Here is a 16,276-nt window from a genome sequence, read left to right on the forward strand (position 1 = left end):
TCCAGCCTTTGTGTACTGGAAATAGTACCTATCATCCAGCTTATTTATCCATATTGGGACTAGCAAGGTCCCTAAAGTGTTGAACACTGTATATAATCAAACAGTATACACTATGTTGGTTTTTATTTCTGTTTTACATGTCCTAAAAGTGTCATCAGACTGAAGCTGTTCCCAAGGAAGCTAAGTCAATCCTTCTTAACTTACACTTTGCACTTTTCACATGGTGAACTGGTTATATAGAAATCCTATAAATCCAGAATCCTGATAAACACCAGTAGGCGCTCTATTGCACTTCATTTTTTTACATTTTATCCATATACTGGGCACGAGCTGCCACCCATTGATCCATGGGGGGTGTCAAAACATTTTTTATTTGATCACATTCACTATATTTCACTTCGTGTGTCTAAATTTAGGACTAGCCTAGGCGCTGTTCTTCATTTTTTTATATATTTAACTTCATTACTGTATAGCTGCCGGCTACCCTCAGACACCCACACAATGTTCAAAAATCGAGGTATAGACAAAAGGAATGACCTTTGTCAAAAAAAATTTAGTGACGACAATCACATTACACCTCAAATCACTGCACATATTGATGATTTAGATACATTGTTTTGGGATACAGAAAGACTACTCACAAGAGAGATCAAAACCTGGTGGGAAATTAAGGGATTAGAACATTATTTGACTGCAAATAGGATCCCCAGGGGACTACGTATCTTAAAGAACCCCACATTTGGAGTGGATGATCAAGAGTTCATTGCCAACTGGGATAAGATCCTACACGATTGTTCAGTGAATTTGATGAAATTAATCATCACCGAAAAAACCAAAACCCTCACTAAAATCGAGGAGGACCTGAAGATCAAGGAGAATTTCTTATCCCCCCATCAGGATAAAGAAATTTTCAAAGCCAACGATCTAACATTGACCAGAAAAATTGAACGGATCGAGGAAGAAGTCATTAAAGGGAAAGAGAAAAAGTTCCAACGGGATAAGCAGGATTATCTCTCCAATAAAGTGAAAAATTGGAGTAGATTCCAACCACATCATACCATTAAGGTTCCTGTTTATCAGGATCCAAGAAAGAAAGGTTGGAGAAATACACCAAATCAACCACACAAAAGGAGAAATTTTGCGGCACCACAACCAACTACCTATACACCACGCTTAGGAAGATTTCATATGAATAACAGATTCTCTGTTCTACAGAGACAGGAATCAAATAGCGATTCTGATTTTTTATCTCCGGACCCCCACAGAGAGAACCCCCAAACTCAAAGGAAAACCTTCTTCAGGGAACGATTCAAGAAATCCCCAACAGCAAAAAGAACATTTCAAGAAGAAGAGGTACTCGGGGCGGAGGGCAGACAAAATGCAAAGAGAAGGTATCAGCCAATCTAAATGCCAATTCTAATGGAATCTTCAATTTATCTAAACACAATTTAACCTCCTCAGAGACCTCACTATTAAGTAAAGGCCTCAAGTTTGCACCGAGCAATCAAATTAATAAATTCAACACCTTCATTGATCTCAATAAATTCACAAGAAATCTCACATTGAAAAGGCATTTTGCCAGAAAAAATACTGAAGCCGTTCCATCCCAAGAATCAAAATCTGGGCTAAAGAAAAAATCTAATTATTATCCTTTGGAATCTAAAGGACACTACATAACTGTCTTTCATGACTTGGTCAAGAAGGACTTATGTGACCAAGATTTACCACCCATCAAATCAAATAATCTAAAGAATAAGGAGAAACAAGCATTAAAAAATCTTCAGAAGAATCAGGAAATTGTCATCAAACAAGCTGATAAGGGGGGAGGAACAGTGATTATGGACAGACCAGATTATGTGAAAGAGGCAACACGTCTTCTCAATGATACTAATTCATATAAGAAATTACAACAAGATCCCACCACACAATTTATTGATGAGCTAAGAATCATGTTGGTTCACTATTTACGTTGCAATGTACTAAATAAAGAAGAATACCAATTTCTGATGACGTCATCTCCGGTCATTCCAATATTCTATTTTTTGCCCAAAATAATAGCCTTGTGACTATGTGCCTGGCGTTCTAATGCTGGGTAGAGTCACAGCGATGGGCGGAGTCACAGATCTGGTCAAATAGGAGAGGATAAACACCCAGCCCAGTATTCACTTTCTCTGGTGGCCCAGTCCCAGAATGGCTGCAGCCACGGGACACTGAGGCAAAGCGCTCTCCCTGTCCGGCTGTCTGCCCCGGGGCACAGCTCTCCAGGCGCAGCCCCTCTCTGCACAATGCTGCAAGGAGGACTGCGCAGCTGTGTGACCCGGGGATCTTGTCCGGCGGTCAGTAGCGCACGCAGGGGGGGCTTCTGGTTGCACAGAAACCCTCCCTGATGGACTGAATTTGCTTTTTAGAGACAGAGACAGCTGTTTCTCCATCTCAACAGTGGCGGAACTCCCGGAGACAATGGAGGCACCTGCAGCAGGGCACCAAGACCTGAAGGGGCACTTCTCCTCCGCTCCATTATCCCAGTACTCAAAGCTCCCACTCTGTTGCTAGTCTGACAATGGACTTAGAAGAGCGGAGCACTGATCAGCTTCAGTTGCGCTCCCGCTCCCTCGTAACTGCCATCGGTCATAGAGGGATTCAGGACCTGTGCCCTGAAGAGGAGTCACTGTGGCAGAGGCTTGGAGTAGGGTTATGCAGGTACATATCTCCGCTGGTTGCCTGCTCCTGCACAGGGATGCAGAGGTGATGCTGCCTGCCATGGGAGCCGGAGGAGAGAGTGGCACTTAGGTAAGAGATGGAGGGGCTCAGATATTCCCCAATCCCCTCACAGGCTCTATTTAATAACAAAAATAGTTTACAATACTTCACTGTTGCTGGGAAAAGGGGCATTGCAGTCCACTGCTGTGGTCAGCCAGCTACAGCACCAGCATGAGGCATAACTCAGGGGATCACATATGTAAGTGTTCTTATGTGTTTATATGTGTGTCTGTAGGTGTTTATGTGTTTTATGTGTTTATGTATGTTTGTATGTATGTACAGTATGTATGTGTTTGTGTGTATACTGTATGTAGGTGTGTTTGTATACTGTATATGTATGTGTGCATGTGTATATGTTTGTGTTCTATATGTGTGTATACGTATGTGTTCTAAGGGTGTGTATGTATGTGTGTGTGTGGAACCCACCCTTTCCCACCTTCAAATCCTGCATTTGCCTCTGACAAACATCTGGAAACCCCCCCAGGAAAATCCTGCGTTTGCCCCTGGCGGTGGCGGTGGAACAGAGCATACTGCGGCTGGCTGGGCAAGTGACGGGCTCGGCAGATGCCGGCCCACTGTTTCTCCAGACGGACATGCCGGGGAGCAGCGGAGGCGTGGTGGACTGCCCCGGGGCACAGCTCTCCAGGCACAGCCCCTCTCTGCACAATGCTGCAAGGAGGACTGCATAGCTGTGTGCCCCAGGGATCAGGGGTGGTGGTGGAACAGAGCACGTTGCAGCTGGCTGGGCAAGTGACGGGCTCGGCGGATGCCGGCCCACTGTTTCTCCACACAGAGATGCCGGGGAGCAGAGGATGCGCGGCAGACTGCCCCAGGGCACGTGTACAGTACTTGTAAGTGAAAAATAACAGTATAGCAGTAGTGTACTAAGCAATTGTGAAAAAGAAAAAAACAATATACCAGTAATTTATGAACTCCCTAGGAGAAAAGTCCAAACCCCATACAGTACATCAGCAATCAATTTGGGAAATTTGGTATTTTGCTGATGATTGTTCAAATAAATCTGCAAGGTATGGGGTTCACAAATCACAGATTCTAGCCAAAAATCAATTGCGATTGTTAAATCAGGTTGTCCAACATGTTGGATTTTACAGATTAATTGGGGATGTAGTTTACTAGTGTATGGTAACAATCATATGATTTGCAGGCCTTTTCTACGTAACTGATGAGTCTTTCAAGATTTACAGATCTGTATTTGCTGAAAAATCTGCAAATCACAAAAAAATCTGTAATTTATGAGCGGAGATTGGGGTATCTTTAAATCTGGAAAAAAAACTCAGAATTTTTGTGGTGTTTGCTGATCTATGGGGTCTTTACTAAAGACTGTGAACAATAACTTCACAGATTGGAAAGTTAACTGCAGGGTTCAATCTAGGACAAGCATTTCTGTGCTCTGAAATACAAACCAGCTTCATGAAAGACTAAGATTGCACAACAACAGTTGGTTGAAGCAGAGTTCATTAAATTCATCAAGAGTAAACATTGCTTGTGATCCCAATAGAACAGAATTTATATATTATAAGGACATGGCTGTGCATTTTTATTAAGGCTGAATATAATAAACAGGTTTTTTCCATAAGAATTTTCTGAGAGGGGGGCATGGAGGAGCTACTGATTTATAGCAGTACCACACTCATTTACACCTACAGGCAGCCCCATTGTAGCTAATAGATAGCGGGTGCACGTGTACACACACTCCCTGCTATCCCACACCATGAATGTACGCATTGTAGCAACAATATAAGAGGACACATCTGTACACATCAAAAGTTATTGAATGCATTGAGCTGAAATTTGGCATGCAGCTGTAGAACTGTCACACAGTGTTGCATGCCAGTTTAAAGAGCAAAAAAAAATAAATAAAAAAGAAGAAGAGAGAATTACTGTATGACAATGTTGAAAATGTCAGCATTTTTCTTCCAGTTCCTATTTGGCCAAAAGTGTCAATTTTCAGCTTTTGTTACATATTTTTGGGAAGGCATAACCCAGTGTAAAGGATGATTTTAATCTAGGGGTTTGTTTTGTTAGATTTTGTTTCAGTTTAGGTACTTTTGGGGTTAAGGTCTTTGTGAAAACTACAGTCTTTTTTAAAAATGTAGTAATATATGCCCCATTTGAAAAATAGTGATTTAAATTTGATGCACATGTCAAATAGCTGCCTGCAGTTTTTGTTCTTGAGAACTACATACACTTTGGTGATACAGTGGGGCAGGGTTTTTTTTGAGGTTGGGGGGTGTACATTGTCACAATAGTTAATGCTGATACTGCTCTGATAACGAGTTTAATCATTCAGTTCAAGCTATGATGGATGTGGCTGTTACAGTTTGTGCTAGTGATGCCACTAATGCAGTGGTTCCCAAACTGTGCGCCGCGGCTCCCTAGGGTGCCGCAGCGCTGTGACAGGGGTGCCGCAGCCTAGCAACCGTTTGTCCGCATTTTTTTTTTTTTTTACTTGCGAGGGAAGTGCTGGCAGCAGGAGAGGCAGTGTGGCCAGCCAGTCCATTCAGTCAGCCGGCGCCGGGACGGGATGTGATGTGCGGGCTGTGTTTGTCCGCATGATGCGGCTACGGGAGGGGAGTGAGGGCAGCAGGAGAGGCAGGATCAGTCTGTCCGTGCCGCTGCTCAGGTAACCGCGTCGGGGCTAGCGGCTGCGGCGGACATACACTGGGCACGGGGGGGGGTTCGGGGGGGCGGCGGCGGCGGCTGGTGGTTAGTGTTGTGGAGGGAGAGGAGGAGCAGGCTGCTACAGTGTGCACTGCGCACGGGGGTGGGGAGAGGAGGAGCAGGCTGCTACAGTGTGCACTGCGCACAGGGGGGGGAGGAGGCGCAGGCTGCTACATTGTGCACAGAGCCGGAGGGAGAGAGTGCAGGCTACAGTGTGCACAGGGCCGAAGGGAGAGAGTGCAGGCTACACAGTGTGCACAGAGGAGGGGAGGGCGCAGGGGCAGGGAGAGACGAGAGTGCAGGGCAGCTGCAGCTGGGCAGTGTGGTGTTAGCCGGCGGGAGAGGGAGGAAGAGGAGAGCTGCGGCTGGCCAGTGTGGAGTAAGCTGGGGGAGTCATCCTGGGGTTGAGGTGTTATTGTGCAGGTTGTGACCGCGTGCTTTGGGGAACCTGTGACTGGAATCAGCCGGCAGGGGGTGCAGGTGTAAGCAGGTTGCAGTGGCCGAGGAGTGCGCTGAAGTGGCCGAGGAGTGCGCTGAAGTGGCCGAGGAGTGCGCTGAAGTGGCCGAGGAGTGCCCTGGAGTGACCGAGGAGTGCCCTGGAGTGACCGAGGAGTGCCCTGGAGTGACCGAGGAGTGCCCTGCAGTGACCGAGGAGTGGCCGAGGAGTGCCCTGGAGTGACCGAGGAGTGCCCTGCAGTGACCGAGGAGTGCCCTGGAGTGGCCGAGGAGTGCCCTGGAGTGGCCGAGGAGTGCCCTGGAGTGACCGAGGAGTGCCCTGGAGTGACCGAGGAGTGCGCTGGGCAAGGGACCTGATGGCTGATTGAAGTCCTGGCCGCTGTGACAGAGGAGCTGGCTGAGAAAGTGAGTAAAATATTAATATGTGATACTGTATGTGAGATGCTGCATAGGGAAATCTATAGGAGGGGGGTGCCTGCTATAAGTGACTTATATGCAGAGGCATCTCCTCGGAGGAGGGGACCCGTGTGCAGAATACGTGTGTGGGCCCCCTCCTCTCCCATAGTTCTCAGCGCTGCTGATAGCCCTCTGACCACTAGAGACTCTACAGTGCATGCGCAGGACACCGAAAAAATAGGCACTGTGCCAGAATCTCTAGTGCTCAGTGCGCTAGTAGCGGCGGTGGCGTCTACGGGAGAGGAGGGGGCCCACACAAACACCAATGGATGCCGGAAAGGTAAGTATCGAAAAAATGGGTGCAGTGTGTGCGGTGCGGCCCCCCTCTGGACCCAGGGGCCCGCACACTCTGCACCAGTGGCGGAACTAGCGAGCGGTGGGCCCAGGTGCGACAAAATGCTTTGCGCCCCCCCATCCCATCCAAGTCCACCCCCTCACCCCTGGAGAGGATCTGGTGAGGGGAATTTGCTCAGGACCAGGGAAATGGATACCTAGCAACAGTGCCGTAACTAGACATTTTAGCGCTGTGTGCAAGAAATGGCATCGGAGCCCCCCCACACAATGTAAAACAGGGGCAATGCAATTACACCAGGTAGAGCCCCTTTTACACATTACTGCGGACAGATTCCCCTTTTTACACATTACAGCAGAGAGCGTCCCCTTTTTATACATTACGGCGGACAGCTTCCCCCTTTTTTACACATTACGGCAGACAGCTTCCCCCTTTTTTACATATTACGGCAGACAGCGTCCCCTTTTTTGCACATTACGGCAGACAGACAGAATATATAGATAGACAGATAGAGAGATAGATAGAATAGATTATACTTACAGTCTCCGCTGGCAGTCAGGCTCCTTGGTGCAGGCAGTCACTGTCAGGCAGCCGCAGATCCCGGGCAGGGGAGAAGAAGGAGGAGGGAGGGGACTCAGGAGCTGCAGCAGCGCACTGTAATTGGTGGAGGCGCTGCTGCCCTCCGTCGCTGTGAATGCTGGGAAGCGCTTCCCAGCATTCACTGCGGTGGAGGGCAGCCTATGGTGAAGGAAAGGAACAGCAGCAGCGCCTCCACCAATTACAGTGCGCTGCTGCGGCTCCCTCCTCCACCTCCATCCTCCTACTTCCCCCCTCGTGGCACAGCGCTCCTCTCCTCGGCGGACAGCGGCATGTAATGAGTCAGTTTGACTCATTACATACCGCGCTGCTGGCTTTGGGCCCCTGGACAGTGGCAGGCCCCAGTGCAAGGCACTGCTTGCACTGGCGGTAGTTCCGCCACTGCTCTGCACCATTATAGATACGCCAATGCTTATATGAGGACAAGCTGGCAAGCAGGTGGGGGACTGGTCTTGATGCATGGATGCACTGGAACCTTTTTAGATTGATTTGACTTCAAAAAAACCTGGTATTTTATACAAAGCCTGTTTTTTTTTTTTTTTTTTTTTTAAATGGATGCATTTGCGCTGCAAAAAGACATAAAAGATATAGGGGAGTATTCATGTATGCTACATAAAATAAATTGATACTTACCACTATACATTGCATCAGTTCGATGCGACATATAACTTTGGTAAGTAGCAATTCATGAATACTTTCCGGCAATGTGTGGTATCTCGGGCTCCATCGGTCTCCCATTGCGGTGTTGGAATCAGCCGACGGCTCTCTCTACACATGCAGAGGGCTCGGGAAGCTGCAGGGTGGTCAAGGAGCAGGGCTATGACTGGGTGCTGGGCAGAAAGCAGTGAAGCACTCATGGTACTCATACACTGTGCGATTCTTGGATGCGTTTTGAACTTTTTAGTTCAAAACGCATCACTTGTAGTTCAAATCGCACTGTGTTTATTTTGGCTTGGGATGCGATTCGCGCTCCCACATAGTTCTCATCGCAAGCCAAAAAAGGATTTTTGTACTAGATCGCATCTAGTTCAAATCGCACGCTGTCGTAGCGTATCGCATGTGATTTGTACTAGATGCAATACGATCTAGTACAAAACGCACCTAGTACAAAATGTACCGTGTGTGGGCACCTTTAGCTTGCTTGCAATTTTGCACAGATGTTCAGATTCTGCCATCCTGCGATGGCAAATCTAAACGCCATGGAAATGCAGAAACCAGAGCTTTACATTCCTTCATGAATCACACTCACCATACTAATGTATGGTGATGCGATTCAGCTACAGAGCTGGGATGCCACTGAAGAAGTCAAGTACTTCTCCACGGTAACCTGCTCCGTGATTAGCCCGAAGCACAGAAAAGGCCTGATTTCCGCAAAATTTTTATACCATTGCCCAGCCTTAATTGTGCCACATTACTTTTTCAGTGAGAAGTGTATTTGTGTTGGATATTATAATGGTAACGGGGCACTGTAGTGTGTCATAATCTGATCCACTCATTGTAATATAGCACTATAATGTTCCAAAATGGGACACTGTAACGTGGCATAATTTGAACTGGAGGGCACTGTAATGGGGCATAAAATGACTTGGGGACACTGATCATGTGAATTGGGAATACTGTGTGACAAAATATGTACTGGCAGCCCTACAGTGTGGCATCATGTAAACTATGGAACTACAATGGTTCATAAAATAAACTACGGGGCATAACACTAACTATGGCAGTACTATGTTTTGGAAAATTAACCATGGCACTATTAAAGGACATAATATTAATACGTGTTGCGGAGTGGTGTCTCTCAAGAACCATTGGGGCAGAAGCCCTACAAATATGTTGCTATGGGGCCCAGAAAGTTTTGGCTATGCTTTTTAGAAGCACAATTTTACTTCTCATATAGAAACTACACAGGATTTGCCTTCCACTTAAATTAATTTATTGTGATTGCTCCAGTACAGAATAATGCACAAAAAATGGAAAGGTTTTTGAACACTGGAAAGAAGTCTGGTAGTAAAGAAAAGGATGAAGAACCACAGACCAGTGGCACAGTCGGGAAGAAAAGGAAACATCGCAGATACGACGATACTTACCTAGACATCGGTTTTACATCTGTAGATGTCAACCATGAAGAGCGTCCACAGTGTGTACTTTTCTTGAAAATATTGTCAACAGAAAGCATGATTCCAAGCAAACTAAGACGCCATTTGGAGACCAATCACCCTAACATGGCTAAGAAATCGCGTGATTTCTTCAGCAGAAAGCTAAAAGAATTAAAAGGACAAAAAGGCACATTTTTTAAACAAGCATCCATACCAAGCAATGCTTTGCTTGCATCTTACAAGGTGGCACATAGAATTGCAATGTGTAAAAAGCCTCACACCATCGCAGAAGAACTGATTTTACCGGCTGCAGTGGATATGGTTAACATTATGGTTGGGGAATCAGCTGGAAAACTGCTTTCAAAGGTACCTTTATCAAACAATACCATCAGTCGTAGAATCCAACATATGGCTGAAGATCTAAATGACCAGTTAATTGAAAAAATTAAAGGGAAGGATTTTGCGCTACAACTAGATGAGGCAACGGACAGTAACAAGGATGCTCATTTGATTTGCTACACACGCTTTGTAGATTGTGACAATATTGTGGAAGACCTTCTCTTTTGTAAAAGTATCACCGCCGGTATAAAGGCACAAGACTTGTTTCAGATCATTGACACTTTTATGAGTGAAAACCAGTTAGACTGGACAAAGTGCTTTGGTGTCTATACTGATGGTGGTCGTTCTATGGCTGGCTGTTATGGAGGATTGCAGGCACTCATACGAAGCAAAGCTGCTGATGCACTTTGGACCCACTGCATTATCCACAGGGAAGCCCTTGCATCAAAGCATCTGAGTCCGCCACTGAATGCAGTCATGGAAAGTGTGTTGAAAGCTGTGAACTTTATAAAAACTCGGCCACAGAAGGCAAGGTTTTTTAGACAAATGTGTGAAGATATGGGCTCTGAGCACACATCTTTGTTGTATTACTGCAGTTCACGATAGCTCTCCCGTGGCAATGTACTTTCTCGTGTTTTTCAATTACATCAGGAACTCTACTCATATCTTGCAGAAGAAAAACACGAGTGTACCAATAACTACTTGGATACTGTTTTTTTGTCCAAGTTAGCCTACCTGTGTGATATATTTGATAAACTGAATGCATTGAATCTCTCACTGCAGGGAAACAATACCCACATTCTTAAACTCTCAGAGAAGGTATCTGCATTCAGGAAAAAATTGTTTCTATGGAGAAGAAAATTAAATGAAGAGTGTTACAATGACTGTTTCCCCATGTTGCATCAGTTTGTTACATCAAATGATGTTTGTTTGACACATGAACTTAAATCAGTTTTTGAGCAGCACCTAACAAACCTCAGTGACTGGTTTGAAAAATATTTTCCAGAAAATATGGAAAAGTTTGTCTGGATCCAGGATCCATTCAGTACTAGGGCCCCAACGGAATTTACTTCTGTAGAAGAAGAAAAACTCATTGAGCTCTCCTGTGACAAGACCTTGAAAGTAAAATTCAGCACCATAGGACTTGAAGAGTTTTGGATATCCATTAAAGATGAATATCCGATACTAAGTGCTAAAGCACAGCAAATCCTCATTCCTTTTGCAACAACATATTTGTGTGAAGCTAGGTTTTCAGCAGTTGCTGTAATAAAAAGCAAGTACCGTTCAAAAATCAATGTGGAACAGGAAATAAGGGTGGCAGTGTCCAAGCTGAACCCAAGGTTTGAAAAGTTGTGCAGTGCACAACAGGCTCACATATCCCATTAATAAGTGTTGAATTTTTTGAACACTCTTTAATAACTGCCTACTGTTGTTTTATTTTGTTTGATGTTATTTCTGTTAATGAGTGCTGTTAATTGTTATTTAAAATAAATTAAAGATAAATATTTTCTTCTTGGATTTATGTTTATTATTTTTAAAACAAGTGAATAATAAGTCATTTTTTCCTCATCTAAATACTGATAACATTGTTTTGACCCAACTACTTTAAAAAAAGGGACAGTTCGGTAATTATTTTGGCTTGAGAGTGCCTTGAAAAAGTCAGGGAGACCCAAAGGGTGCCTTGGACTAAAAAAGTTTGGGAACCACTGCACTAATGTATTCATTATTCACTTTACAGCCACTGTGTCACTGCAGGGGGACAGTTAGCAGTGTGTTTGTAGAATGATCTGTGTGGTGCTTCTCTGTGGTAAAAGTGCAGAGAGTATAAAAAAGTAGAAAACAAACCTGCCAACCCTGGTTCAAAAAAACTACAGGGAACAAATTGAGCAGGGTTCTACCATATTTTAATGAACCAGCACTGGGCTCTTGAAGCCAGGTTTGGTTCTAAATATACAGGAAAAAAAAATACACAGGGTCCCCCATATTTTTATATACGTCAACGGGCTTCAATTGCAGGGGGGTAATGACACAGCTAAGGGGACACACTTCACGTGGTCACCCTGGCCAAAGCATTATTCCCCCCCCCCCCTCAAACTAGTCAGCTCAAGCCAGGTATTCCTGTGAAGTGCAGACTCCCCATTAATGGGTTTCCCCTCCCCAGGTTACCCCAGGCCAGGGCTGAAGCCCAGGGCTATATCCAAAACTTGGGGTGTTGGGTGCAAGGTTGATAGCTTTCAGTTTTTGTCAGATTTAGCTTATACCGTATTTTACAGGAGGACTACAGGACCCAGCAGGCCTCCACTATATTCCGGTACTTTGATAACCATAAGTACCAGCATGTCAGGTATTTAGGTACCTATAGTACCCCTGTAAAAGAAATATTAAAATAAGCACAGTATTATACACACACAGTGCAGAAAGTAAAACTTGATTACATACACTCACACTCATACTATACTCACATTGTCCCCAGTGCTGATCGAGCCTCTTGTTCATGTAGAATCCCAATACATGGCTAAAAAATATATATATATACTCACCTAACCCTTGGAGAAGGTCGGTGTTCTTCTCCAGTAACATCCCAGTTGTTAAAAAATAAGAAAAGCAAGACCCAATCCATGCCAGAAATAGCAGCACTGTATTTACATGCTGTATATATCTGCTATATATAGACTCCCTGAAAGTGACAGGACCCACAAGGTTTCCTGTACTTGGAGGGCTGCCAACCAATTAGTGGCCACTACTGTGGGAATCTCCTGCTGGTTGGCTGAGAGTAGCACACGTAGCTCATTTCCAAAATGAATTTCAAGATGGTCACTGTAAGCCAATTGCTGCTCACTGCATCATCGGTTCGTTCCCTTGGGCTGGCTTAACTTAGCCAGCATGAGGAAGGGGCAGGCAATCCTGCGGAGGAAGAGCTGAGAAGACCTAAAGAAAGATGAAACCTGGGGAGGTGGCAGACTGAAAAACTGTTTAAATGCTGTTGCACCCAGTGACAACGCTGTTAAATAAATTAATAAAAACATGCAGTGTCGATGTCTTTTTTTAAATATTTTCTTTACAGGTAGCCTACAGGTGAAACGGTGGTTCCATAAGTGCCGGGTCAGGCTTTCTGGGAACTGTAGGCCCCCTGTAAAGAACAATATAACCCATTCCCATGCTATTAAATCTGCACCCTCCGCCACCAGGGATGCAGGTAATATCACTAGGCTTTCAGCCCAGGGCTGGTTGTTGCTCAGGATAGCAGACCCCATTTTATTTTTTGGGTTCCCCATTTTCCAAGGAATTCCAGTCCTGACCTGACCTGTCTGGGGCTGGGTAGTGTGATGGCAGGAGGAGCCCATGCTGTGTGCCCCCCTGCTATGGCATTATCCAACCCAGATAGTTCAGCTTGGTGCTGGTTATTGGAAAATAGGGAGAATCCCATGCCATATTTCCTCCTTTTCTTCCAATACCAGCCTAGGCTGAGAGTTCTGGGGCTGGTTTTGGGATGCATGCAAGGCTGGGCTAGATTTGGCGGTGGCAGGTGCAAGCAAGTACTTAATCTTTTTATTGTTACTAATGTTTGTATATCCTAAAGAAAATGTTCCACATTGAAATGTTAATATGATGAGAGCTAATCTGCCTTTTATACAGTAGCGTGATCTTTTATGCCATAAGTGAAGCACCTGTTGGGTAAATATATATTTTTCTGTACAAGCAATTGTGAGGGCACCTGGCTTATTGCACTGATACTTGGAGTTCTGATAACTGAAAAGTATATATATATATATATATATATATATATATATATATATATATTAGAGATGTGCACCGGAAATTTTTCGGGATTTGTGTTTTGGTTTTGGATTCAGTTCCGCGGCCGTGTTTTTTATTCGGATGCGTTTTGGCAAAAAACCTCCCTGAAATTTTTTTGTCGGATTCGGGTGTGTTTTGGATTCGGGTGTTTTTTTTCAAAACCCCCTCAAACACAGCTTAAATCATAGAATGTGGGGGTAATTTTGATCCTATAGTATTATTAACGTTAATAACCACAATTTCCACTCATTTCCAGTCTATTCTGAACACCTCACACCTCACAATACTATTTTTAGTCCTAAAATTTGCACTGAGGTCGCTGGATGACTAAGCTAAGCGACCCAAGAGGGCGGCACAAACACCTGGCCCATCTAGGAGTGGCACTGCAGTGTCAGACTGGAAGGCACTTAAAACAATTGGCCCCAAACAGCACATGATGCAAAGAAAAGAGAAAAAGAGGTGCACTGTGGTCGCTGGACGGCTAAGCTAAGCGACACAAACACCTCAATATCACAGGAATTATTCTTTCTAATCAATGGTATTATTGGTCCAAATCACTGGAAGAAAATGACAAAATCACTGGAATTATTCCTTCTAATCAATGGTATTATTGGTCCAAATCACTGGAAGAAAATGACAAAATCACTGGAATTATTCGTAAACATTTGTAGAAAGTCACTTCTTTCTGATTACAGAAATACTCAGATATTCCTGAGAATCCACAATTCCTTCCCAGCAGGGCCGGTGCAAGGTTTCTAAGCACCCTAGGCAAAATTTGAGGATCTCCTCCCAGACCTGGACTAAAGCATCCGGCAACTCCTGGACAGTCTGTGGTGCAACGTGGCGTTGGTGGATGTTCCAGATGTGCTCAATTGGATTCAGGTCTGAGGAACGGGCGGGCCAGTCCATAGCACCAATGCCTTCATCTTGCAGAAACTGCTGACACACTCCAGTCACATGAGGTCTAGCATTATCTTGCATTAGGAGGAACCCAGGACCAACAGCATCAGCATATGGTTTCACAAGGGGTCTGAGGATCTCATCTCAGTACCTAATGGCAGTCAGGCTACCTCTGGCGAGCACATGGAGGGCTGTGCGGACCCCCAAAGAAATGCCACCCCACACCATTACTGACCCACTGCCAAACCGGTCATGATGGAGGATGTTGCAGGCAGCAGAACGTTCTCCTTGGCGTCTCCAGACTCTGTCACGTCTGTCGCATGTGCTCAGTGAGAACCTGCTTTCATCTGTGAAAAGCACAGGGCGCCAGTGGCGAATTTGCCAATCTTGGTGTTCTCTGGCAAATGCCAAACGTCTTGCACGGTGTTGGGCTGTAAGCACAACCCCAACCTGCGGACGTCGGGCCCTCATACCACCCTCATGGAGTCTGTTTCTGATCGTTTGAGTAGACACATGCACATTTGTGGCTTGCTGGAGGTCATTTTGCAGGGCTCTGGCAGTGCTCCTCCTTGCACAAAGGCGGAGGTAGCGGTCCTGCTGCTGGGTTGTTGCCCTCCTACTGCCTCCTCCACATCTCCTGAGGTACTGGCCTGTCTCATGGTAGTGCCTCCATGCTCTGGACACTACGCTGACAGACACAGCAAACTTTCTTTCCACAGCTCGCATTGATGTGCCATCCTGGATGAGCTGCACTACCTGAGCCACTTGTGTGGGTTGTAGACTCCGTCTCATGCTACCACTAGAGTGAAAGCACCGCCAGCTTTCAAAAGTGACCAAAACATCAGCCAGAAAGTATAGGAGCTGAGAAGTGGTCTGTGGTCACCACCTGCAGAACAACTCCTTTTTGGGGGATGTCTTGCTAATTGCCTATAATTTCCACCTGTTGTCTATTCCATTTGCACAACAGCATGTGAAATTGATTGTCAATCAGTGTTGCTTCCTAAGTGGATAGTTTGATTTCACAGAAGTGTGATTGACTTGGAGTTACATTTGTGTTGTTTAAGTGTTCACTTTACTTTTTTGAGCAGTATATAATATATAGTGTGTGTGTGTGTGTGTGTGTGTGTGTGTGTGTGTGTGTATATATATACCTGACGAAAGGTGTAAATAAAGGCACCTGAAACGTTGAACGAAGATGGCTTGGTGAGCTGTATGATTTCTTAAAATGCATTAGAGTGCCGCCCATTACATTGTTCTGTTTGCTGGGCCTTATAGTGCCACGGGAAGGCACCCGGGTATCTATCTCTTGCTGTAGGAGTGCCAGTCACAGTTGTTTTTATATATATATATATATATATATATATATATATATATGTATGTATATTATAGTGGCAGTCCAGTCCAGATGCCAAGTCGGGTGTTTGCAGGACAGGGCACAACAGTACAGAAGCGATCCGGGTTTAGGACTGGACCAAGAGGAAGTCCCAGGGGAAGTGCTGGGTATATTCTTCCACAAAATGGTGACCATAGCTGGACAGTTTGTTTTCGATTTTCTGGTTTATGTTTTATGAATTTGTATGTGTATAATATATGTAATGGGGTGTAGTATGGTATGCCGGCGGCTGGGATGCCGGTGGCCAGCATACTGGTACCAGGATCCCGACCACCGGCATCCCAACTGCTAGCATACCGGTAGCTGGACGAGCACAAATGAGACCCTTGCGGACTCGCTGAACTCGCCACGCTGCAAGCACGGTGGCGCGCTATGCTCACCACGCTATTTATTCTCCCTCCAAGGGAGTCGTGGACCCCCAAGAGGGAGAATAATTGTCGATATGCCAGGTATCGGGATACCAGTGCCGGCATACTGAGCATCGGGATCCCAACAGCCGGCATACTG

The 16,276-nt window shown here is 45.2% G+C and overlaps 1 pseudogene; it reads left to right on the forward strand.

Annotated features, from left to right (window-relative positions):
- The window catches only part of LOC134965286 (nicotinamide N-methyltransferase-like), a 91,253-nt pseudogene that overhangs the window by 15,299 nt on the left and 59,678 nt on the right, over positions 1–16,276 (forward strand).

This window comes from Pseudophryne corroboree, chromosome 10, assembly GCF_028390025.1.
Source record: "Pseudophryne corroboree isolate aPseCor3 chromosome 10, aPseCor3.hap2, whole genome shotgun sequence".
NCBI classification, from domain to species: Eukaryota; Metazoa; Chordata; class Amphibia; order Anura; family Myobatrachidae; genus Pseudophryne; species Pseudophryne corroboree.